Here is a 25,698-nt window from a genome sequence, read left to right on the forward strand (position 1 = left end):
AAAACAAAAAGAAATTAAAAACAAACAACAACAGACCACTGTGGGGCTGTACTCTTAATTGCCTGCACATTGATTGTCTGGCAGAACCTAAAAGTTTCCAGCAGATATTTAAAAGCTGGCACAGAAGTTGCCTGTTGAATCTCTGTTGGCAAGGTGTCCCTGGGCTGGGGAAACTAAAGGCTTGATTTGCCAAACAAGCCTCCCCAGTTTGGGGAGTGATGATGTCAGGGATGGAGGTGGAAGATCAGGCAATCCCTGATGTATCCTGGACCCAGGTTGTTCAGGGCTTTGAAATCAATTCAAGGACATTGGAGCCGGCTTGGTAGCAGATGAGCAGCCAGTACAGCTGTTTTAACATTTGTGCCACATGTTCTCAACCAGAAGCTCCCATCAGCAATCTAGCCAGAGGATTCTGGAGCATCTGAACCAGACCAAGGACAGTTCCACGTAGAGCTCATTTACAGTAATCTAGCCTCAAGGTTAAGGACGCGGGTGGCGCTGTGGGTTAAACCACAAAGCCTAGGACTTGCCGATCAGAAGGTCGGTGGTTTGAATCCCCACAACGGGGTGAGCTCCCGTTGCTCGGTCCCAGCTCCTGCCAACCTAGCAATTCGAAAGCACGCCAAAGTGCAAGTAGATAAATAGGTACCGCTCCGGCAGGAAGGTAAACGGTGTTTCCATGTGCTGCTCTGGTTCGCCAGAAGCAGCTTATTCATGCTGGCCACATGACCCAGAAACTATACACCGGCTCCCTCGGCCAGTAAAGCGAGATGAGCACCACAACCCGAGAGTCGTCTGTGACTGGACCTAATGGTCAGGGGTCCCTTTACCTTTCTTTACCTAGCCTCAAGGTTGCCAATGCATGGACTGCAGTGGTCAGGCCATTCCTGTCCAGCAACAACCATAGTTGGTGAACCAAACAAAGCTGGTCAAAGGCACTCCTAGCCTCAGAGAACACCTGAGCCTCGAGTGACAAATAGGTATCCAGGAATCCCCCCCAAGTTATACACTTGCTCCTTCAGAAGGAGTGCTACCCCATCCAACTTGCCAGTTTCCCAAACATGGGAACCTTTGCCTTCCCGGTCTACCATTTCATCTGGCCACCTGTCGAAAGTTTTTGCAGCCTCTCCCAATTCAGATATTATAGAGCACCAGAGCTGTGTGATATCAACATCCTGGTGACACTTTGCTCCCTAATGACCGCACCCAGCAGCTTCATGTAAATAGTTTGAAAACTCACTGCTTTTCCTTGAGAGCATTTTAGAAAATTGTGCGTATTGTCTCTTGAAAGACAACCTACGCAAGTGATGCCCCACACATACACTAAGTATTACCACCCCAGCCTTCCTCCCTCCTCTCTGCCCCCTTCTTCTCGCCAATAGCATTTCTAAAGCGATGTTTACAGTCAACGCTAAGGAAAGTCAGGCTTTGTAGAAACTTCCTTCTTTGACGTAAAGTTCCTCAATGTGCCTCGGAATGTGGCTTTTGTCTGTTCCATTTTGCACAGAACTTGGAACATTTGGAAAGCTGTATTAGAACAATAAAATCCTGAATGGACATGAACTGGCATGCTCCCAATACAAGGTGTTGTGCAGGGGGCGAGACTATCTTTGCATATGATGAAATGGTGCGTGGAAGCTTTTGCCAAAATACAATGGTTAGTCTTCAAGCTGCCACAAGTATTTTTGTTGACTTTGCTGCAGCACACTAACCCAGCTACCCAGTTCAGAGGGTGTTGGAATCCTAGAAGCTAAGATCCAAAGTTGGGACAAGCACTCTTTGGTGAGAAAAACCAAGCAGAGATTTAAGGTCACATAATATGCAGCAAAGTAAAGAGTGGAAATATAAGCTGTTAGACCTTTAAAATATGCCCTTTCAGGGAGCCCCAAAATGTCCCATTTCCAAGCTATCCCACTTCCCTAACACAGAGATATACCAATTCTTATTTTTGCAGTATTAGTGAGGGTAGCTCAGGTAAGTGCTGTATCTCTGAATCATCCACCTTGACCAGAGGACACCCAGACTCATCACCAAGTGCACCAACTATGATCACTCCTGGACAGGAATTGTCAAAGTGCATTGGTAACCTCAAGACTTCATTACTGCAATGTGTGCTGTAACGCCGGATCTAGGGCCGTGCAGCCAGTTCCCCTGCAAAAAACAAACTATACATTCTAAAAAACAGACTAACATTGCATTTCACGGGTGATATTATTTCCACTGTACTTTCTCCTAAGTGAAGGTGCACTTACATTACACTTCCTAAATAGGAACAGTTAGGCTGCACTCTTCAAATTATTCTTCCCCTTGACCTTTGCAGCCCTGATTTATTAGGTTATAAAAGTCTCACAGAATAAAATTACATTTCCCCAGATACTTTCCATACTGCAAGCAAGTGAACATAATTTACAATCCCTTGTACAAAGCTGATATTTAGATCCATCAGCACTGAAGCTGTGTACGTGCTGCTAAAATAGCCCAAGACTTCCACAGTATACAATGCGTAAGTTTTATAGGATGCCTCTGTCAATATAAATCATATTTTACTGTTGGAGGGATAGCCCTGCTTCATCGTGCATTCTTTGCATGGGTGTCTGGTGCCTTCTGAAAGCACAAAATTCTAGCCTGTTTCCGCTCAAGCTCTTCCACCTGTCAGCAGCTTTATACTCAACACATACGGAAGGCTCACATGTAAAAGACTTCTTCCAGTGAAGACTTAAAAAACAAAAAACAGTGCTCTTCTTCTGCATAAGTCCTCCCAATTTCTTACCTCTGGTGGGCTAAAAAGGATATGATAACGTGCAGTAAAATAATTATACAAAAATTAAGTTGGCTGCCTGACTAATTGGGAGCACAGTTTTAGCCAACTACATTTTAAAATCTAACTTATTGCAGTCCTGCTTTAATTACTTAACGAGTGCCTTCTACTGTCAAAAGGTGGTCTTTAAAAACTTGTGAATTCATCTAAATGTAACAAAATGGTGCAAGCAAAACCCTGAAGAGCTTCTGGCAGTTCCCTCAGTGTGAGAAGCAAAGCTACAGGGAACCAGGCAGAGGGCCTTCTCAGTAGTGGCGCCCGTCCTGTGGAACGCCCTCCCATCAGATCTGAAGGAAATAAGCAGCTATCTTCTCTTTAAAAGACATCTGAAGGCAGCCCTGTTTAGGGAAGTTTTAAGTATTTAATGCTGTATTGTTTTTAACACTCGATTGGGAGCCGCCCAGAGTGGCTGGGGAAACTCAGCCAGATGGGCGGGGTAAAAATAATAAATCATTATCATCATCATCATCATCTTCATCAAAGATCTCAGAAGGCAGGAAGGAATATGAGGGAATACAGTCTTTCAGATAGCTTGGACCTAAGCCATTTAGGGCTTTATAGGTCATAATCAGCACTTTGAATTGTGCCTGGAAACAGACCAATAGGCCAGTGAAGCTGTTGTAACAAGGGAGTCGTCTGCTCCCTATAACCAGCCCCAGTCAACAATCTGGCCACAGCTCTTTGAGCTAGCTGAAGTTTCTGGCAGCCCCACGCAGAGCACATTACGGTAATCCAAACAGGATGTAGCTAAGGCATGTGTCACTTTGGCCAAATCAGACATCTCTGTATGAAATGAGTCTAGTTTTCAGTCATGAACCTCAGTCAGCCACTCCTTGGCAAGCGACACAAGGCAAAGGCTCAAACCCCACCCCATATTAAGAGAAATTATCTGGGACTGAGCTCAGTATTTCCACACTTCTTCAGCTTTTCCTGGTGGAAAAACAGCATCAGAGTACAAATACCATCCCACCAAGAAAAACCCTTAGTGTTACTTTATAGTTCACTAGAGGCAGAATCATAATACCTCAGGTGTTTTGGAAAATGCCTTGGTGACTTACATTTTCTCATAGAAATGCATTTAAATTGAAGAAGTGAATGCTGAAATAAAGATTTTAATTGAATGTGAGATACAGACAATAATTCCCTTTTATATTGCTGTCATCTTTATTTATCATTCTCTCTGCTGGTGAACTTGAGTGACTAGGTGCCAGCAAGTCTGGAAGTAAAACCAGGCCAAGAGTTTCTGCTATGGAAGTTGAGCTAACAGAAGATGTAGTGAAACTGTTGGCCACAAACGTCTTCCTCCACACATCCCTGCACATGTGACTCACACCACCAACGTTTTCCTCTTAAACAGAACATCAGTGAAGAGAGGCTCTTTGCTTGGCTGGAGAGGGGGGGGAAAGGAGAGAGATTATCACACTTCTGAAAAGTCTCATATCGGAAGCCAGACCGTTATGCATGGCTGATACCCCTCTGGGTATAGACACTGACATCCATGTCACCCTAAGATCAGTAGCAGTGTGCATGCAGGCACTCTTATCTTCGTGCACAATGTGTTGCCATGGGGGAGATCATGTGAGCTGCCTCAGTTAACACAGGAAGATAAGAAGAACCTGCTAGATCAGGCCAATGGAGCATCAATGAAGCCTGCCGTTCTCGCAGAGCACAACCAGCTCCCTGTGGGAATCCTTCGAGCAGGATCCAAGCACACAAGCACGCTCTCCTCATGGGGTCCACAGCAAATGGTGTTTGGAAGCATTTCTACCCCCATCCATAGTTCTCTCTTCCATTAATTTTTCCTATCCTGTTCAAAAGCCATCCACGTTGGCCATCACTGCACTGCTTGAAGAATTACTTTATTTCTTGGGATATCCACAAGTTTTATTATGAGAGGGAGAAAAAAACATTTCTTTATCTGCTTTCTCCATGCCATTCATAATTTTATAAATTATATTACTTGCATTCTCTATAAATTAAAAAGTCTGAAAAGCTGGGGGGGAGGGTTCCTGTTGTTATTCTGTCTCTCACAGCTACAATAAACCTACCATTAAAATTACGGACTGGTCATTTCTTCGTCAGAGGGCAAACGGGCAAATTTAGCAGGGGATCAAATACTTTTCCCCCTCACTGTATTTACCACACCTTCCAGCTGTTGATTGGAGAGACAGTGGAATTTGCTGCCAAGGAGTGTGGTGGAGTCTCCTTCTTTGGAGGTCTTTAAGCAGAGGCTTGACAACTATATGTCAGGAGTGCTCTGATGGTGTTTCCTGCTTGGCAGGGGGTTGGACTCGATGGCCCTTGTGGTCTCTTCCAACTCTATGATTCTATGATTCTATGATTCTATGACCTCAGCATTGACACGGAAGTCACCTCCAAACTGAGGAGATCCCAACCCCCAGACTACCTTGGTCAAGCAGACAGCAGGGCAGTAGGATATCCCTTATGATCAGACACTCAGTAAATGTTGACTGTGACAGAAAGCCCATTTCTTTTCCTAGCTTCCGTAAAAACAAAACTTCTCCTCCTCTCCCAGCTGCACTTCAGTCATGCCTTGTTCGGAGCTGGACCATCCATGAGGTGGACTCAGGCAGCGGAATCCAAGGGGGGCTGCCATGCGGGGCTGTCACTGCCACTGCCACTGCAGAAGTGGGGGAAGCAGTGGTGGCTTCTAGCTTCTGGAGAGGCCCTGTGAGAGCCCCACAAGATTTAGCCAGAACCTGGAAGCTGTTTCTGCCACACAACCCTAGTAAGCAAGGCTTTGGCAGGGCCCCTTCCTGTTTCATCACAGGCACGGAAATAGGGCAGGCCACCTCTGGCATGAACGCTGCACAGAGAAACCAGCTGGACCAGAGCTGGACTCTCTGACTCATCCAAATTTGTCTCTTATAATCAGGTCTCCTTCTTCCAGGATCAAGTCCTGGATTATTGTTGTTTTGTTAGTTGTCAACAAAACAGGGGGATGTAGGGAAGGAAGGGGCAGGTGAAGCAGTTGCAGTTTGGGGGAGCCGTCCGTTTCCCCTTCCTCCTGCGTGGTTTGACCCACAACAGTTCCCCTTGTCAGGACGTATTTCCTATGCTGAGAAACTGTGCCATCCCCCTCCTTCCCTGCCAATTATAGGCTTTGCCAGTGTATACCAACCCTCTCTGCAGCCATTCTGGGCCACCTTTCTCAGATTGTGGGCTGCTTCCTTGACACCCCTAAAGACAGCAGGTTGTTTGCCTGGCTGAATAAGTCTGGCGAGTACCAATACTGGCAATGTACACAGTCCAAATGAGTGCAGTTCCCTTTTGCCTACACTAACTGGCAGCAGCCACCAAACCGACTGGGAGCAACCACCAGATGAAAATAGTTCAGTATTGACTACACTAACTGGGAACAACCTCTATACAAAAAAACACAGAGACAGTTCAGCCTCAGGATCCTCTGATTTATCAATGAAAGAAACCTCAACATGACACCTGTGTAATTGTCTCTTTGCCTGACTAAATAGCTCTAAAGTGAATCAATTCTAAGCAATTCCTCTACCAAAAACTGACCTCAGTATATGCCGACACCAAACACAAGGAATCGCAAGGTCCCCACAACAGCAGCGAGACACAAATAACGCTCAGCACCTTTCCACCACTATCAGTACAATGAATGGGTTGGATCACTCGCTCCTCCGCACGGCCTTTAACTATTTATGTAGCGTATTAAAATATTAGTTACCTGCTTCTCTGTCTACTAACTACCTAGCTAAGCCACAAGTTAAAATCCCTTGGCCCCCAATAAAATCAGCACTCGCCAGCCAAGCCAAGACTCTGGGAGGGGCGGAAAGGGGGTGTTGGTGTGCCAGAAGGCCAGGCCCGGGGGGCCTCTAGCTCCCACCAAGTGGTCCAACAGAATGGTGGAGAGGAAGGAGATCGAGGAAGAATGAACCGAGCCCCCGACCCGGGATCAAGCCTCGCCCAAAGCGCAAACAAACGTGGAGCGAAATGGCGCTCTAAACTCTTCACTCGCGCGCGCAAAAAGAGGTGCGGCGGGGGGCAAACTGCCTTCAAACACTCGGCGTGGAGCAGGCAAAGGCCAAGATGAGCAAGTTGCCCGGACCTTCTGAAGCGCACACGCACAACCACAAGGCAGTCGGCTGGCAGAGAGAAAACCGGGACCTTAAGCTCGGGCGCACAGGTGCAGCAAGCCGGCGCGAGGAGAAGCGATGCAAGGAAGAAGAAGGCGCAAAACAGCAAGCGCACTCGCCGAGCATCGCAGGTTCTCCAGGACCCAATGCAGAGAGTCACCGCCAAGCAGCAAAAGACCCGCGACCCCAGGGACGGGTGGGACGGAGGAAGGGGCCGGGGAGCCGCCCTGGCGCACGAAGAAGGCGCCTCTGAATTCGTCCTTTTCAAGCCCAGGACCCAACCCGGCCGGCACAAGGACACCTCGCCAGCCCGCACCAAGTTCGCGGGTCACTGAGGGTCACTCACCCACCGCAGGAACTTCAGCTGCGCGCTCCTGCCTGGATTGCAGGCTGGACTCGACGCGCGTGGGTGCTCCAAGCGGGAGACGGAGGGGAGAGGCTGCGCGGGCAGGGAACTCCGGGCTGCTGGATCCGACGCAAAGCCAAAAGGCTCAATCCAAAGGTTGCAAGAGAAGATCACCGCGCAGGACCCAGCGATGAAGGGCAAGAATCCAGCGTCGCCCTGCGGCCGCGCCAAAGTTAAATTTCCCACGGTCACGCCCCCTACCGGCGCAGATTAGCCTCCTGCCAGGAGGCAGGAGGGGGTCGCCAACTCCCCGCGCCGGATCACTGCAGGGTCCCGGACGCCTGGCCCACCGAAAAAGGGGAGCGGACTTTGGGGGAGCCGTCCGTTTCCCTTTCCTCCTGCGTGGTTTGACCTACAACAGTTCCTCTTGTCGGGAAGTATTTCTTATGCTGAGAAACTGTTCCATCCTCCACTTTCCCTCCCAATTCTATACTAGGCTTTGCCAGCATCTGCCAGCCCTCTCTGCAACCGTTCTCTCCCACCTTTCTCAGATTGTGGGCTGCTTCCTTGACACCCCCAAAGGCAGCGCTTTGGTCACTTGCTGAGCAACTCTGGGCAGGACAGTCCAACTATCCTACAGTCAGATCTCTGGGTTTTAACATAATTCCTTAATCTCAACACAGCAGGCACCAGCGAGTACAGAGAGAAGAATTTTTGCTTTAAGACGAAATCAAAATGTTTTCTTATGCTGTGCCTTTACCGTTGAGCATAGGAAAATACGACATTCTTAGGACAGCTATTAATAGTTTGATTTTTTCCCCTGGGGAGAAATATTTATTTAATAAACGAAGTCCAGCTGACATCAACCATATTTAGACCTTAACTCTCACGATGGGAAGGAAGCAAAAAAAGAAGCTCACACTCAACAATACTGCCCAAATTATGAACATTAAGTTGTAAACAGCACCTGCCATTCAGATCTTTCTTCTGCTTATAATGATGAGACTTTTATACAAAGGAAGTTGCTGCCTCCAGCCACTATGTGTGTTGTTGTTGTTTAGTCGTTTAGTCGTGTCCGCCTCTTCATGACACCCTGGACCAGAGCACGCCAGGCACTCCTGTCTTCCACTGCCTCCCACAGTGTAATACTACTCAATTCAGCTGAAGCCACTATGTATGGTAATACTACTCGATTCAGCTGAAGCCTTGTCAATCTCCAGCTTTATTAATACGAATACTGTACTACATTTTCCATGAGGCTCATCTCAGCTATCTGCCAATCTCCCATTCCCACCACCCTTCTGAGTAATACCCCTCCCCACCTTCTCACTATATAGAAGGATCTGGCAACTTCTGTTTCAGTGTATCTGAAGAAGTGTGCATGCACACGAAAGCTCATACCAAGAACTAACTTAGTTGGTCTTTAAGGTGCTACTGGAAGGAAAAAAATTTTTTTTTACTATGGCAGACCAACACGGCTACCTATCTGTAACTACATTTTCCATGGACATAGCATTGTAGGATTTCTTTATTTCTGTTTCATCTTACAAGGAGCTTACAAGTTTCAACTAGTGCCAGAGACAGATTCAAGTAACTATGGGATTTTACATTTTCAACTTGTAGTAATATACTGTACAGTTACTGATTCTCACTTGCATGCATGAAAGGGTTAACCAGAGCAGGAAATGATCTCAGTTACCATGAGAGCAATTAAGCAGGCTCAATGAAATTAGAAGGGTCCCTGAGGGTAATCTAGTCCAACCCCCTGCAATGCAAGAATCTCAAAGCATCCATGACAGGTGACCATCCAACCTCTGCTTAAAAACTTCCAAGGAAGAAGATTCCTTTGACATTTAATACAAATCTCCTTGTCTCAACATAACGGAGAACAACTAGCTATACATATGAAGAGGTTATACTCCACAGTTGTCATTTTTATTACAGGCTACTTCACTTGGGGCAGAGATTTCTAAACCACAGCCTTAGACTCTCAGGGTTGGGATGGTTAATTCCTAAATGATACTTTGGCATATTGTCCAACTACTCGCAAAGAATTCAGGAAACTCTTGCAGAGTTACAGTTCCCAGCGCCCTTAACAAATTGTGCTTTTAATTTTTTTTAATCTCAATTTTTTTTATTTTCAATGCAGAATCATAACAAAAATTCCAAACATTGAATCCAAAATAATGCTATACAAACAAAAATCCCCGAAACATATATATATATATATAAAAACAGAAAAGGAAAAGGGGGGAAAAAAACAAAGGAAACAAAACTAAACTAAACAAAAACTTTAAAGCACACATCTACAGAAAAAAAACCATATCATTACGTACATAAATACAAATTGACTTCCTTCCTTTGTTCTGAGACCTCAAAAAATGTACTCTTACTGTATTGTTGTGTCTAATTTGATTACTTCCACCTTGTTATTTTTTATTTTATTTTTTTACACCATTTTTCTTTTTCTTTAACCCTGTAAAGCATCATTCATTACATACCAATATACTAACTCCAGAACAATGTTTTTTCATATACTCTTTAGCACAACCCCATTCTTTTAATAATTTCTGGTCCGATTGTCCCCTTATGTAAGCTGTGAATCTTGCCAGGTTTATGTATACACATAATTTAATTTACCAATCTTTCACTGATGGAATTTTTCTGCCTTTCCAGTTTTTAGCTATAAGCATCCTGGCAGCTGTTGTTGCATAAAGGAATACTTTCCTTTGATTTTCGGGGATATCATTTGTAATTAAACCTAAAAGGAATGCCTCCGGTTTTTTACTAAAAGATAATTTAAACATCTTTTTGAGTTCTTCATAGATTTCATTCCAGAATTGTTTAATAGGTCGGCATTCCCACCACATGTGAAACATTGTTCCTATTTCTTTTTTACATCTCCAACAGGTATTCGATTTTAATTTGTAAATTTTTGCCAATTTTACCAGAGTTAAGTACCATTGGTACACAATTTTCATAAAATTTTCTCTTATTGTATAACATGCCGTGAATTTAATATCATATTTCCATAATTTCTCCCATTGGCCCAGCCAAATTACATATCCTATATCACATGCCCATTTAATCATAACTTCTTTTACTTCTTCATCCTTTAATTCCCATTCTAATAGTAAATTATACATTTTGGATATATTTTTTTTTGAGTTTTGTAGTAATACTTTTTGTAATTTTGATTCTTCTTTTTCAAATCCTATTACTTTATCCTGGTTGAATATTTGTGCAATTTGGTGATATTGTAACCATGTGGTACAGTATTGGGTCACCTCATCGTATGATCTTAGTTTTAATTGGCCCTGTTCTTCCTTTAGGAGCTGCTGGTATGTTGCCATTCTTCCTATAGTATTTATCTTTTTAACCGATATTACTTCTAGCGGTGAGACCCACCATGGGGTTTTTGGTTCTAACAACCTTCTATGTCTCACCCAGACCTTGTATAATGCATTTCTAATTACGTGGCTTAGAAATTCTTTATGAACTGCCACTTTGTTATAAATTAGATAGGCATGCCAACCGTATCTGTTGTTCGATCCCTCCAAATCCAAAATGTCACTGTTATCCAATTTGATCCAATCCTTAATCCAAGTAAAGCATGCTGCATCGTAATATAATCTCAGGTCTGGGAGTCCAAAACCTCCCCGCTCTTTTATGTCGGTTAATAATTTATGTTTGATCCGTGGCTTTTTGCCTTGCCATATAAACTTTGTTAGGTCCGTTTTCCATTTTTTAAAACAATCATATTTACCTATTATGGGAATCATTTGGAAAAGGAACAGAAGTTTTGGTAAGATATTCATTTTAATAGCCGAAATTCTACCCCAGAGTGTTAATTTCAATCTTGTCCAAGTTTCCATTTCTCTTTTTGTTTCTTCCCAAAAAATTTTATAATTATCTTCAAACAAATTTATATTTTTCATTGTTATTTGTATACCTAAATATTTCACTTTTTTACAATTTGTAATCCAAATTTTTCTACCAGTTCCTTTTTCTCTTGATCTCCCATGTTTTTTACCATTAATTTCGTTTTTTCTTTATTCAAAGCAAAACCTGATACCCTTCCAAAGTTTCCCATTTTTTCTAGAGCCTTTGCTAAGCTTTCCTTTGGGTTTTCCACCATTAAAACTAAATCGTCTGCAAATGCCCTTATTTTGTATATTTTCTCTCCTAGGGATATTCCATTTATTTCTTGATCCAATCTGATTTCTTGATTTAATATTTCCAAAACCAAAATGAATAATAAAGGTGAAAGTGGGCACCCTTGTCTGGTGCCCTTCTGTATTTTAAAATAATCAGTCGTGTCATTATTTATTATTATATTTGCTTCTTGTTGTTCATAAATTGCTTTTAGCCCTCTTGTAATTTGGTCTCCCATGTCCATCTGGTCTAATAATATTTTTAGAAATTTCCATGATACTTTGTCAAAGCGTTTGACAAAGTTTAAATTTTTTTAAAATGATATTTATTGAAATTTTACAGACAATAAAAGGTTACAAGATTAAAAATAAGAAATAAAAAAGAATAACAATAAAAGAAAAAGAGATACAAAAATACAAAGACAAAACACATAAAAAGTAAGAAATTTTTTTAAAAAATCAATATTTTCATGTCTTATATTTCATTTACTTGTTTCCTGACCTCCTCTCACCCCCCTTTTTTGTATTCCAGTTCACATAGTTAATTCAGCAAATCCTTACCCTCTATCATTTATCTTTACTCAATATCTTAACCTATTATAACTATATATTTTAAACCATTGTCAATCCGTATTCACATATTCTTGTTAATCTTTTTACCAATACCGCTTATTTTCAATCCAACATCCCTTTAACATTCATTAATTTTACAGTATTTCTGCAAGTAGTCTTTAAATTTCTTCCAGTCTTCTTCCACCACCTCTTCTCCCTGATCTCAGATTCTGCCAGTCATTTCTGCCAGTTCCATGTATTCCATCACCTTCATCTGCCATTCTTCCAGTGTGGGTAAATCTTGTGTCTTCCAATACTTTGCAATCAATACCCTTGGCTGCTGTTGTTGCATACATAAAAAAAGTTCTGTCCTTCTTTGGCACCAATTGGCCAACTATGCCCAAGAGGAAGGCCTCTGGTTTCTTCAGGAAGGTATATTTAAATACTTTTTTTCATTTCATTATAGATCATCTCCCAGAAAGTCTTAATCTTTGGGCACGTCCACCAAAGGTGAAAAAAAGTACCTCCAGTTTCTTTACATTTCCAACATTTATTATCGGGCAAATGATAGATTTTTGCAAGCTTGACTGGTGTCATGTACCACCTATATATCATTTTCATAATATTCTCTCTTAAGGCATGACATGCCGTAAATTTCATACCAGTGTTCCAACAACTGTTCCCAGTCAGCAAACATAAAGTTATGCCCAACATCTTGTGCCCATTTAATCATAGCAGATTTAACCGTTTCATCCTGAGTGTTGCATTTTAACAGCAAGTTATACATTCTTGAAAGTGTCTTAGTTTTGGGATCTAACAATTCTGTTTCCAACTTTGATTTTTCCACCTGGAAGCCAATTTTTTTATCCAAATTATATACCTCTCTTATTTGGTAGTAATGAAGCCAATCTCGCACTCTATCTTTTAGTTTCTCGAAGCTCTGCAATTTCAATTTGTCTCCTTCTTGCTCCAAAATCTCCCAATATTTTGGCCATTTGGCCTCCATATTGAGCTTTTTCTGAGCCTTTGCCTCCATCGGTGACAAGCACCTTGGAGTTTTAATTTCAAGTAAGTCTTTATATCTTGTCCAGACATTAAACAATGCTTTCCTGACAATATGGTTTTTAAATGCTTTATGTGCTTTAACCTTGTCGTACCACAAGTATGCATGCCACCCAAAAACATTGTTAAAACCTTCTAAATCCAAAATGTCTGTGTTCTCAAGAAGCAGCCAATCTTTCAACCAGCAGAAAGCTGCTGATTCATAATAGAGTTTAAGGTCTGGCAGGGCAAATCCCCCTCTTTCTTTTGCATCAGTTAGTATTTTAAATTTTATTCTGGGCTTCTTGCCCTGCCAGGCGAATCTAGAAATGTCTCTCTGCCACTTCTTGAAACAGTCCATCTTGTCTAAAATTTGTAATGATTGGAACAGAAACAACATTCTTGGCAATACATTCATCTTTATAACAGCAATTCGACCCAACAAGGAAAGCTTCAGATTTGACCATATTTCCAAATCCTTTTTAACCTCCGACCAACATTTTTCATAATTATCTTTAAATAAGTTCCCATTTTTAGCTGTCATATTAATCCCCAAGTATTTCACCTTCTTAACCACTGTTAAACCTGTCTCATTCTGAAATCTCTCTTTCTCGGTCATTGTTAAATTTTTCTCAAGGACTTTAGTTTTTAACTTATTCAACTTAAATCCTGCCACATGACCAAAATCTTGAATCAGTTCTAAAACTCTTTTAGTACTAGATTCTGGCTCCTGTAATGTCAATACTAAGTCATCTGCAAAGGCTTTCAGTTTGTATTGTTTAGCTCCGACCATTATACCTTTAATCAAGTAGTCCCTTCTAATCATATTTAGCAGAACCTCCAGGACCGAAATAAAAAGTAATGGGGAAATTGGGCAGCCTTGTCGTGTCCCTTTCTCTATCTTAAATTCCTCTGTCACCACATTGTTAACTATTAGTTTAGCCTTTTGTTCTGAATAGATTGCACTTATACCATTTTCAAACTCTTGACCGACCCCCATCCCCTGAAGATTTTTCTTCATAAAGCTCCAAGAAATATTGTCAAAGGCTTTCTCGGCGTCCACAAAGATTAAAACTGCTTTAGTGTTAATGTCCTCTTGCAACTTCTCCAAAATGTTAATTATATTCCTCGTGTTGTCAGACAAGTGTCTGCCTGGGAGAAAGCCAGCTTGGTCCTTGTGTATCTCTTCCCCTAGTACTTTTTTTAGCCTTTTAGCCAAAATGTCAGCAAATATTTTGTAATCCACATTTAACAGGGATATGGGTCGGTAGTTCTTAAGTTGTGTCTTTTCAGACTCAGTTTTCGGTATAAGTGTAATATATGCTTCTTTCCACGACTCTGGCGCTTTTCCCCCCTCCAAAATTTCATTGTAAACCTCCTTTAGTGGTTGAATTATCCAGTCCTTCAAAGTTCTGTAGTATTTTGAGGTTAAACCATCCGGCCCTGGAGATTTTCCCAACTGCATATTCTGAATGGCACCTTCTACGTCCTGTTCCGTGATTTTATGGTTCAATATTATCTTATTTTCTTCAGAGATTTTTTGCAATCCGTTTGTTTTAAAAAACTGGTCTATATCAAACTCTTTCTGAGGCCCTTGTGTATATAATTGTTTAAAATACCTCTGGAAGCATTTTCTAATTTCCACTGGATTCTGAATGTTTTTTCCTTCCACTTCCAAGTTAGTAATGGTGTTAAGTTTTTGTCTTTTCTTCATCTGCCAAGCCAACAGTTTCCCACATTTATTTGCCGATTCAAAAGTCCTTTGTCTCATTTGTTTAATTTTCCATTCAATTTCCTGATTCATCATCTTCATATATTGCACGTGATGTAACTTTATTTCTCTCAGAATCTCTTGTGAATTGGGTTTCACTCTCAGTTTCTTCTCGCCCTCTTTTATTTTTTCCAGAATTCTTTCTTTTTTCTCATTTTGGGCTCTCTTCTTTAATGAATTCTGTTGAATCAGAATCAGAAACCCCCTCATAACTGCTTTACTTGCGTCCCAGATTACTCTTTTTTCCACAGTAGTTTTCAAATTTATCTCAAAATAGTCTCTCAGAGTTTTTTGGGCCTTCTTAATCACCTCTTGATCTCTAAACAAGGTGTCATTCATCCTCCATCTGAAGGAACCAGTTGGTGTTAATTTCATCTCCATTTCCACGGCATTATGGTCAGAGCACGTCTTAGGGCAGATCTCAACCTTCCTAATCTTAGGTGCCAGTCCTCTAGTTATCCAGATTTGGTCAATTCTTGTCCATGTCTTTTGAGCTTCAGAAAAGAAGGTTCCCTCTCTACCCAAGGGATTCCTAATTCTCCAAATGTCAGTCAAATCCATATTGTCAGTCAATTCAAAAAAAGTTTTTGGTAGTCTACCATCTTTAGTAGCTACCTGTCTCTGCGACTTATCCACGTTTGTGGATACCACTCCATTCATATCTCCCATCAAAATAATGTTATAGTCCATATAGTCCAACAAAGTCTCATGCAACTTTTTATAAAATTCAGATTTCCCCTCATTCGGTGCATATACTCCAATTATCAGAAATTTTTCTCCTTGTGTTTGAATTTCAATTGCAATAAATCTTCCTTGGTCATCTTTAAAAACAAATTTCGGTGATAGGCTCTCTTTTGCATAAACAACTACTCCTCGCTTTTTAACCTTGTCTGATGAAATAAATTCTTGGCCCAGTCTCTTGTTAATCAATATTTTCCTATGTAGCTGTAGTGGTTGGGAGTTACTCGTGCGTAATCCTGCTCCGTTTGAGCATCGGATTGCCTGGTTAAACACTCCGGACTACGCAGCCCATATTAACGTGGCTGCCCTTAGTCACTTGTAGAATCTGTCTGTGGGCGTTTCTTAAAGCGTTGCCAACATAAGAGTTGTTTGACGCCCAATCGTTTCCGCCTCCTGCAGCCAAACTGGTGCCAGATGTATTACACTGGTACCTCAGGTTACAGACGCTTCAGGTGACAGACTCCGCTAACCCAGAAATACTACCTTGGCAGTGGGAGCCCCATTAGCTAAAGTGGTACCTCAGGTTAAGAACAGTTTCAGGTTAAGAACGGACCTCCAGAATGAACTAAGCCGAGGCACCACTGTACTCTACTTTCCTTTGGGCAACATCAGCCAGGCCAAGAGGGTGGTCTTGTCGTCTGGGCAGCCCAGGATCTCCAGACACTCTGCCCAGGCTTGCACCCCAGGGAGGTCACTTTGGTGCTGCTAACACACCGGTTTGACTCCTCCCCCCCCCAAGAGGGTCACTCCATTCTCTTTCGAGACAGATGGACATCAACAGCAACAATATTTATAGACATCCTGGATTCTGCAAGTTATAAATCTAAGAACGGTACCAAAAGTGGTTGAGTGCAAGTTGGACTGACTGCACTAAGCAACAAGGAAGGTGGAAGAAGTACAAAAGACCAGGGAGAGAGGGAGATAAATAAATAAAAAGATGAAGCAACTCAGAACTCCAGAACAACTCACTCTCTCCAGAAATGTAGCAGAAAGGTAGAAATTCTTATAAATATTGCTAGGTATTAGATTTCTTTAACAGGTTACAACTGAGTGAAAAACACCAAGCTAATTATGAGATTGCATGACAGAGATTCCAGGCATATTGCCCTCCAAAATAAAATGCATGGATTTGAATACTTTATCAACAGATCTTGGACTGGGTGTGTCTATACCACCCAATGACAGTGTTGTAGTCAACGAGGGCACAATTACTGCTACCGTAATTGAAAACTTTTGGGTGTATAGAAAATAAGAAGAGGAGCTATGTGTCTTCCTGAGCCATGGCAAAACTGGCTGTTGTGTGATGAAATTTCATCTATCAAAGCAATTACTGCTGCTGTGGGCAGGACTTTTGATCAGTCTCATTGCCTTTCACTCCCATATCTATCCTATGATCTGTGATCACAATTAGACAGCTGGCACCAGTCAATGGAAGTGCTGCAGAACAGACACCTCCCAAACAGCCCGCAGCTGCTCCATGCAGAAATTGGGGTGATACTTGTGCCGTGCAAAGGAAAATATTGAGAATCCATTTTGAATCTTTCAATTGATTGGGGGGGCAGTAGTAGAAGATGCGGATGACACTGTGGGTTAAACCACAGAGCCTAGGGCTTGCCGATCAGAAGGTCGGCAGTTCGAATCCCCGTGATGGGGTGAGCTCCCGTTGCTCGGTCCCTGCTCCTGCCAACCTAGCAGTTCAAAAGCACGTCAAAGTGCAAGTAGATAAATAGGTACCGCTCTGGCGGGAAGGTAAACGGCGTTTCCGTGCGCTGCTCTGGTTTGCTGGCCACATGACCCAGAAGCTGTACGCCAGCTCCTTCGGCCAATAAAGCGAGATGAGCGCCACAACCCCAGAGTCGGCCACGACTGGACCTAATGGTCAGGGGTCCCTTTACCTTTACCTAGAAGAAAATTGGAGGGTTTCTTTTAGCACATTATTCCGGAATACTAACTGAATAATGGACGATGACATGTGGCAGCATGCAAAAAAACAACAACATACACACACACACACACCTATATCACTCTAAACAGTTAGTGTGGAAGAAAGGCCCATAGTCTGTGTCAGCCCATCCTGGTCTCCTCTGTCTGGGAATTGACTCTCTAGCACAAGCTCTTCCCAGTTCCTGCTCCTTGAACCTCCTTTAAATAGAGATATCAGCAGCTGAGTCTGGGATTTGCATCAGGCAATGTGTGTGCTCTGCTGCTGACCTATGGCAGGAGTACATTCCAGTCTCCCTTCCCAGGCGAGAATACATCCAGATTACAAAGAATTAAAAGGTACTTTCCAAGTTTCAGCAGAGAGATAATAGCATTGGGGAGAACGAGGGAGAAGGAGAAAGTCCCATGTTTTCCACACTTTTTTCTATACTCAGTTTCAATTACTTAAGATGGCTGTAAAGAAACTAATGTGAAGGTTGCACGAATAAGTTCAGGTACTTTGCATTGAGATAAAGAACCAATTTATTCTTCCCTTCCAATTAGTCAAGGTGGAGGAAATCTCATTTGCGGTGCTGTGGTATGAATTCGAAGAGTGAACCTGATTCACAGCAAAAAATAAAGATTAAAGCACAATATGACTTCATGGACCTGGAACGCAAGAATTCCACCAACATACTTTACTTGAGAATGCTGGCACAACTTCTTCTTGGAACTCAGACATTTGCTATTAAAGGCCCTTGACGTGCCCATCAAGTGTTTGTCCAGAAGTCCAGCTTGCTCTCTCTCTTGCTCTCTCTCACAGTTCATATCCCAATTTTTACTCTTATCTTCCCTCTCACCTCTGCCCTAAATGCTTCAACTTCTTTCTTTAAATATTTAATCAGGATCAACTATGCAAATGAGTTCCAGAACAGCAGGAGTGGGGGAATCTCAACCACGTAAATCTGTTATAATAAAACAAAAGAGAATCCTGAAGCACCTTTCAAAGCCATGCTAATTAATGGCTAACCTACAGGTACATATAGAGTCTGGGGCACTTTTCAATCGAACATATAGCATATTTAATGCTCATAAATTTAAAACAAAATGAAAACGTTTTGGTTCTTTTGTTGCATAATTTACTAGCAAAGAGGTTGACTTGGCAATCTAGTCCCTTATGACACCCCTTGTGTGCATATCATCAGATGTGTCTTTATCTACTATGTTTATTCTGTACTTTCTATCAAAAACAGTCAAAAGGTTTAATAATACTGATGAGGAAGCACTCCCTGTTTGAACTGTAGCCAGAGACCAGGCCTGAATGGGGAAATGGAGACCTAGCCATAAACCTTCTGTTCTCACATGAGTGTAAATGACAAGTTTCCTGGCCAGCTACATTTCGCCTCTCCTGATAAGAACATCAACGTTATCCTGCTTACTCAGACCAGCTAGTCTAGTTTTTTGTTTTCCAATGCTAGCCAGTCAAAAGTGCCTGGTCACTCACGAGCAGGACACAACACAATCGTGTCCCTCTGTTGCTGAACCCCAGCCACCTGGAAGATTTACGGCCCCCGTACATGGAGCTGTGTTTAACTATCCTGCACCATGCATTTGTCTGCCTATGTGAGCATCATCTGAGAGGGAGGACATCTCCACATCTCATGGCAGTAACCCCCCTTGAGTTAGTTGCATGTTGCGCAAATTTGTACTCCTTGTGTTCTTATTCCCCATCCAATCATGACGAAGAAACGCAGTTTCACTGACTGTTCTCAGATCTTGCATGCAAAGCTTTTAACCCTCCAGAGAGCTTTCTCCAGCAGATGTGTGCCTCTTCCACAGTGCAAGAAAAGTCACTGAAGGCCACAACTTCTTCCCACTCCCACCCTCCTGCCCAGAAGGGACGGCATCTCAAAGGCTACACAGCAGCTAGGCAGCCCCCCTCCTCTCCTCCTTTGTGAGCTTTTTCCAGCTTCAAGCCTTCAAGTAAAGTCTCACCAAAGCAACCCTTGCCAGCCGCCTTCAGAAAATAAAGGCTTACCTTCCAAAGCGATGGGCTCTCTTGAGATGGGCACTTCTGGCAGGTGCCAGATGCTTTCGGAACAGACAGCAACTGTTTCTCTAAGTAGCCACTTTGCCATTTCTCCAAAAAGGAAAAAGCTCCACTCCCAGATAGTGGAGTTGTCATCATTTCCAAGCCCCTTCTAGCCACACCTCTCCCTTTCTTTTTCTTTCCAGCTCAAGTCCTGCTTGCCAGAAAAAATAAATGATACAAGCTGGCCGCTAAGCTCACAGTTGTTATTGTTCTGCGCTTTGTAGGGGAGGCTCTGCGCTAGCATCTCCTGTGCCTATGAAAGCAACACAGAGAGTTTTCCACTACTCACCAATGCTTTCAGCTCATCAGTCCAGCAGGTGATTAATTCATCAGCAAATACCGATTAGTGGGTTTTGTTGAGAGCGAGTCCCTGCAAAAAAAAATTAAATGCTTTAAGGCCTCTCCCAATGCTTACAGACATTTACTAGGAAATTGTAATATGACACTCAAACAAAATCACCAGCTGTTCCTTCCTCAATTCCTTGCAAATTAAGAGCACCACTGAAGGCAAAGAAAGCTTCATGAGAAACGATGAACTTGGAAACTAAGCCTCTTCTCCCAGCAGCAAAATATCAATTCTTGAGGGGGTATGACTCTAATGCTCTCAGGAATCCCCGCCAGGTAACAGGTTAATTGGATCTGTTTACAGTAAACAGGTTAATTAGGAGCAGGGCTCTTTTTTCCAGCTGGAGTTCAGCTCCAGCACCTCTCAGGTGTGTGCCATTGCCATTCTAAGAAAGCAAGGAAGAAGTTTGTGGTGGGCTCCAGCCTCTCTTTTTCTAGAAAAATAGCACTGATTAGGACTATTTACACAGATAGCTACTTTAAAGGTCTTCTCTGCCTTTGAAGTGTGGAGCTTACAGTGCTGAGAAAGAAATGTAATTTCTGCACAAACCTCTCACAGTATGGCTAATATTGCAGTCCATTTATCACCAAGTAATTGATAGTACCGCTTAGTGTTTATGTTGCATATTTCAAGGGTTTAAAATGCTTCACATACTTAGGAATCTTGACAACAACCCTGAAAGGCAGAGCAGTATTCTCCTCATACTGAAAATTGGGGTTGTGGTCAAGACCACCTCATGACCACCTTTAAAGCCCTAAACGCCTTCAGCCCTGTATACCTGAAGGAATATCTCCACGGGGGTCCAGCTCCAAGGGCCTTCTGGAGGTTCTCTCACTGCGAGAAGTGAAGCCACAGAGAACCATAGAATCATAGAATCATAGAGTTGGAAGAGACCACAAGGGCCATCGAGTCCAACCCCCTGCCAAGCAGGAAACACCATCAGAGCACTCCTGACATATGGTTGTCAAGCCTCTGCTTAAAGACCTCCAAAGCAGGAGACTCCACCACACTCCTTGGCAGCAAATTCCACTGTCAAACAGCTCTTACTGTCAGGAAGTTCTTCCTAATGTTTAGGTGGAATCTTCTTTCTTGTAGTTTGGATCCATTGCTCCGTGTCCGCTTCTCTGGAGCAGCAGAAAACAACCTTTCTCCCTCTTCTATGTGACATCCTTTTATATATTTGAACATGGCTATCATATCACCCCTTAACCTCCTCTTCTCCAGGTTGAACATGCCCAGCTCCCTTAGCCGTTCCTCATAAGGCATCGTTTCCAGGCCTTTGACCATTTTGGTTGCCCTCCTCTGGACACGTTCCAGTTTGTCAGTGTCCTTCTTGAACTGTGGTGCCCAGAACTGGACATAGTACTCCAGGCAGAGGGCATGCCAGAGGGGCCATGGCCTCAGGCGTGGATTTTCGAGGGTCGTCGCTACGCATGGCCCAGCCGGTGCTCCTCATCTGGCGTCAGTGGAACCAATGCTCACAGAGAGGAGCAGCAGGTGAGGCCACTCTGTGTGCACTGACATGGGTGTGCCTGCTTCATGCTTGCCAAGTGCCCTCAGCTAGCTGGGCTCCCCCCTGCGCAAATGGCTGGTGGGAAGGGGGCCTCGGATCTACTGGCAAGGAGTGTGTCAGGGACTGGGCAGAGGAGGAATGGTGGAGACTTCCTCCCCAGCTGGATCCTTCCAGGGAGGAGGAAGAGGAAGGCAGAATTACAACAGGGGTTTGAGGGAGGTCACAGCTCAGAGGAAGATGAGGGGGAAAATTGGGAAATAATGGCAGAGGAGGAGCAGGCAGAGCTGGAGCAGCAACTGGCTGACACATTGTCACTAGAAAGAATTCCAGACCCACCATCTCCCAGAACCCGGCGAGCTTTAAAAGTAGAAGAGCAAAGAGCTCAAAGACAGAGGGCACGTAGCAGCACCTGTAGAAGAGGTGATGATGACGACGAATGAGGAAGTGGGAGGAAAAGGGGGTGGAGATTCACTCAGGACAACACCCTTATCCAAGAGGCTGTGTTCCAAAGCCTCTCTCTGTAAATATTGAATAAAAAGCAGATGGTAAGAAACTTTCCTTGTCTTTGTACATTCCTGGGCAACCAGCCATGGGAGTTACATTGCAAACAAAAACAAATTTCTTCCTCATCCCTTTATCTGTGAATCAGTGGATCAAACGAGACCTGACACTGAATCCCATGTTTGAGAGTGTCTTCTTCCTCTTCCTCTTCCTCTTCCTCTTCTTCTTCTTCAAGCCATGACAGAGGTCAAGATCCAGATTAGGGCCCCCAGGTAATGACTGAGGGGTTCTGGGCACCACAGTACAAGAAGGATGGGTGACACCTGGCTTGAGAGCATTACATGTGAAAAGGATCTAGGAGTCTTGGTTGACCACAAACTTGACATGAGCCAACAGTGTGACGCGGCAGCTAAAAAAGCCAATGCAATTCTGGGCTGCATCAATAGGAGTATAGCATCTAGATCAAGGGAAGTAATAGTGCCACTGTATTCTGCTCTGGTCAGACCTCACCTGGAGTACTGTGTCCAGTTCTGGGCACCACAGTTCAAGAAGGACACTGACAAACTGGAACGTGTCCAGAGGAGGGCAACCAAAATGGTCAAAGGCCTGGAAACGATGCCTTATAAGGAACGGCTAAGGGAGCTGGGCATGTTTAGCCTGGAGAAGAGGAGGTTAAGGGGTGATATGATAGCCATGTTCAAATATATAAAAGGATGTCATATAGAGGAGGGAGAAAGGTTGTTTTCTGCTGCTCCAGAGAAGCGGACACGGAGCAATGGATCCAAACTACAAGAAAGAAGATTCCACCTAAACATTAGGAAGAACTTCCTGAAAGTAAGAGCTGTTCGACAGTGGAATTTGCTGCCAAGGAGTGTGGTGGAGTCTCCTACTTTGGAGGTCTTTAAGCAGAGGCTTGACAACCATATGTCAGGAGTGCTCTGATGGTGTTTCCTGCTTGGCAGGGGGTTGGACTCGATGGCCCTTGTGGTCTCTTCCAACTCTATGATTCTATGATTCTATGGTTAAGCCTTTCGCCTGCACCACGTTCCTGAAGCTTATAGCTGCAGCAAATCCAGATCACCTCAGCACAGGCAGAGTATTCCAAACACAGGATTCAAAGATACATTTAAGAATAAAGTTTAACTGCAACACACGCAAAACAATAAAACAGACCGTGACCTCAGATTCTCAGTTAAGAGGTAATAAAAGAAAGATAAGGGAGAATAGTCCTTCCTCAGTTACCTCCTCCCCACCCAAGCAAACCTGCAGTGATGCACAACGGTATCAGCCAGAGCGAGCTGCCATGCTCCACCACAGCATCTCAAGGCAAAATTATTCTCACTTTTCATGTAATGTCCAATCTCCATGCAATTTTCAATCTCCATTAGGAGATGAATGATTAATAAGTCATTCTGTGTTAGAGCTTCTCTGCCCTGAAAACAAGGGCAGCAAGAGCAGTCTTTAACCCAGATTATTCTCTATTTATTTAAACTTCGCCTTTAGTCCTGATTCCTGATCATAAACACTAAAAATATAGGGGGGGAATAATACAAATTAAATATTTACAACTATATACATATATAAAATCTGCTTAAACCATACAAATAATTACATATTATTCATACCAATAATTACATTACTCTAGCTATGACATCAAAGTCTGCCTACCAAAGCTACCCTTTGCTTGGGCAATCCTACTGTGGGTTAGTGATCCCTACACCAGTCCCTACTAACAGGATGTCAAGCTACAGGGGGTTGGGCACCATCCATGACTCTTGGAACTCTTTCCGTTTACTTCACAGTCCTCCTCCCACACCCTAGAATAGCCTCCTCTCTTCCTAGATTGCTGGTCAGTAAGCCTGTTGTAAACTGCTGCAACTCCACCAAGAGCTCTCCACAAACACTCCCCGCCACCGAACAAGGTAAGCACACATGCCCTTGTTCTAAGGAGAGTTGCTGCAGAAGATCCTCAGCTGAATTCTGAGGACTGCAGTGGCTTCCCTGTGATGAACAAGTCTTGCTCCTCATCCTCCCACCCTGTATATACCCAGAAATCTCAGAGAACCTAGGAAGGGAGGCTATGGGGCGAACCAATGGGCCAATTTGTTCCCTGTCAAAAGCATGGTTCATAAGAATGGCTCCTCACTTTCACTCAGGCCCTTCAGGTGCTGCAATGGTGGGTGTTTACCTGCTATTCTCAATATCCACCCCTGGGACACCTGTCTCATTCTCAATCAGCAGAGTCCTTTGTAGGCTCTTCATGGTGGAACCAGCTGCTCTAACCACTCTGGAAAGAGTTGCTTTATTTGTTGGTGGCTCTGTAACTTCTCCACTAAAGTATTCTATCATTGCCTGCCCCCCTTGCTTTAAAAATCCAGCGGTATCTTGATGGGCACGGTTTGAAACAGAAATGAAAATGTAGCAAGCAGTATTGCTTTCAGCACTGCATTCCTCCCAAGCCATGTAAGCTGAAATTTATCCCTCCCCGATAAATCTTGTCTCACTGTTTGCAATAAAGGACTCGAAGTTTTTCTTACACATTCTTTCCTTTGGGAAAATGACACCTAGATATTTAAAACGACCAAATTTTAAACTGCCAATTTCAGATGACATATATTTTGTAGTCTGCTCTGCTCCTTTGGGGTGGGGATGTAAATACACATGAGTTCTGACTTTGTGTAGTTTATCTCTAAGCCAGCAACTTTCTGGAATTTATTCAAAGCCAGAGTTTGGAATTGAGAGTGAAGTGATGGGAGCTAGAGAGAAAAGGAGCAAGCTGCAGAGTGAGTGAGAGCAGCATTTGAGAACCATGTTTGGATTCTGTTTGAATCCAAAGCTGTGGCTATGAGAGAAACAAGACCCTTTTAGGGAACTAGCCTAGTCCCTCTAGTCCACTGACCACACACTACTGCTAAGCACAACACCAAGCTTCACATCAGATCTGATGTCAAAAGGCAGTTCTTGTTGAAATATCCAGTTAATGTCTAGCACTTGCATTCGTGAAGAGGCAGACTGAACCCTGAGCTCAAGTCTTCAGTGTGGGGGTGGCTTAGCAGGCTCTCAGCAGTCTTTGCCTCCCCCCTTTCTCTTCTCTTTGAAGAAGGAGCCATGTGGAATGGCTCCCAGTTCAAGTGACTAAAATATCTCTAAAATGAGATTTCTATACCCTGCATCTTTGCCAACCAAAAGACTACATTATCCTTTTTGTAAGGAAACCAAGTACTTTTCTTATGAAGTCATTTGGAACTTTAATTCTTCTTTTTCATTCTACTGCCAATGAATGTAAAAAGTTTGCTGAGTCTGAAACTGAGTAAAATCTTCATTTATTTGCAAAGCCAAGCTTTTGTGACCTAAGCAGGAACATTTGTTTAAAGGTGGATGAGGATAGATGCAAAATCTAACCATGTTTAAATGTGCTTGGAGCAATTGCCATTGTGCTAAACTCTGCTACTGGAGAGTAGGAATCTTGCTACCAAACTTGTCTCTAACAGTTTTAACATCATATCTAGTTTGACCTTTAGTTCTGGTTCCCCCTCCATTATCTTGACTCTGTTCCTTTTCCTGTGTCAGATCATTACATTTTTGGCTTTCACAACTTCATCTGGTCCTTGTTCATTAAGCACAGGAACGCACTGCTCTGAGATAATTGGAGCCATGTGCTTTGTTTCCTTAATTATGATGTTATCATTTACGAAAAACAATTTAAAATGTTGCCATTGATGCACTACAATTAGCAGCCTAAGGCTGCAATCCTAAACATACAGAATCCCCAGACAATTTCC

General features: G+C 43.1%; 1 protein-coding gene across 5 annotated transcripts in view; it reads right to left on the minus strand.

Moving 5' to 3' along the window:
• Positions 1-19,983, minus strand: part of LOC309532667 (lactosylceramide 4-alpha-galactosyltransferase-like) — a 53,571-nt gene extending 33,588 nt beyond the window's left edge. Inside the window, exons 1-2 of one of the 5 annotated variants that reach the window (XM_082223275.1) lie at positions 19,846-19,913; positions 19,503-19,707 (exon numbers count right to left, since the gene is read on the minus strand). The gene's annotated coding sequence lies outside the window, so the exon portion shown is untranslated. The other 4 variants (XM_082223279.1, XM_082223278.1, XM_082223276.1 and 1 more) reach the window with 4 other exon arrangements.
• Positions 19,984-25,698: the final 5,715 nt, after the last annotated feature.

Source organism: Podarcis vaucheri (genome assembly GCF_965113315.1).
Source record: "Podarcis vaucheri genome assembly, chromosome: 5".
Lineage (NCBI taxonomy): Eukaryota > Metazoa > Chordata > Lepidosauria > Squamata > Lacertidae > Podarcis > Podarcis vaucheri.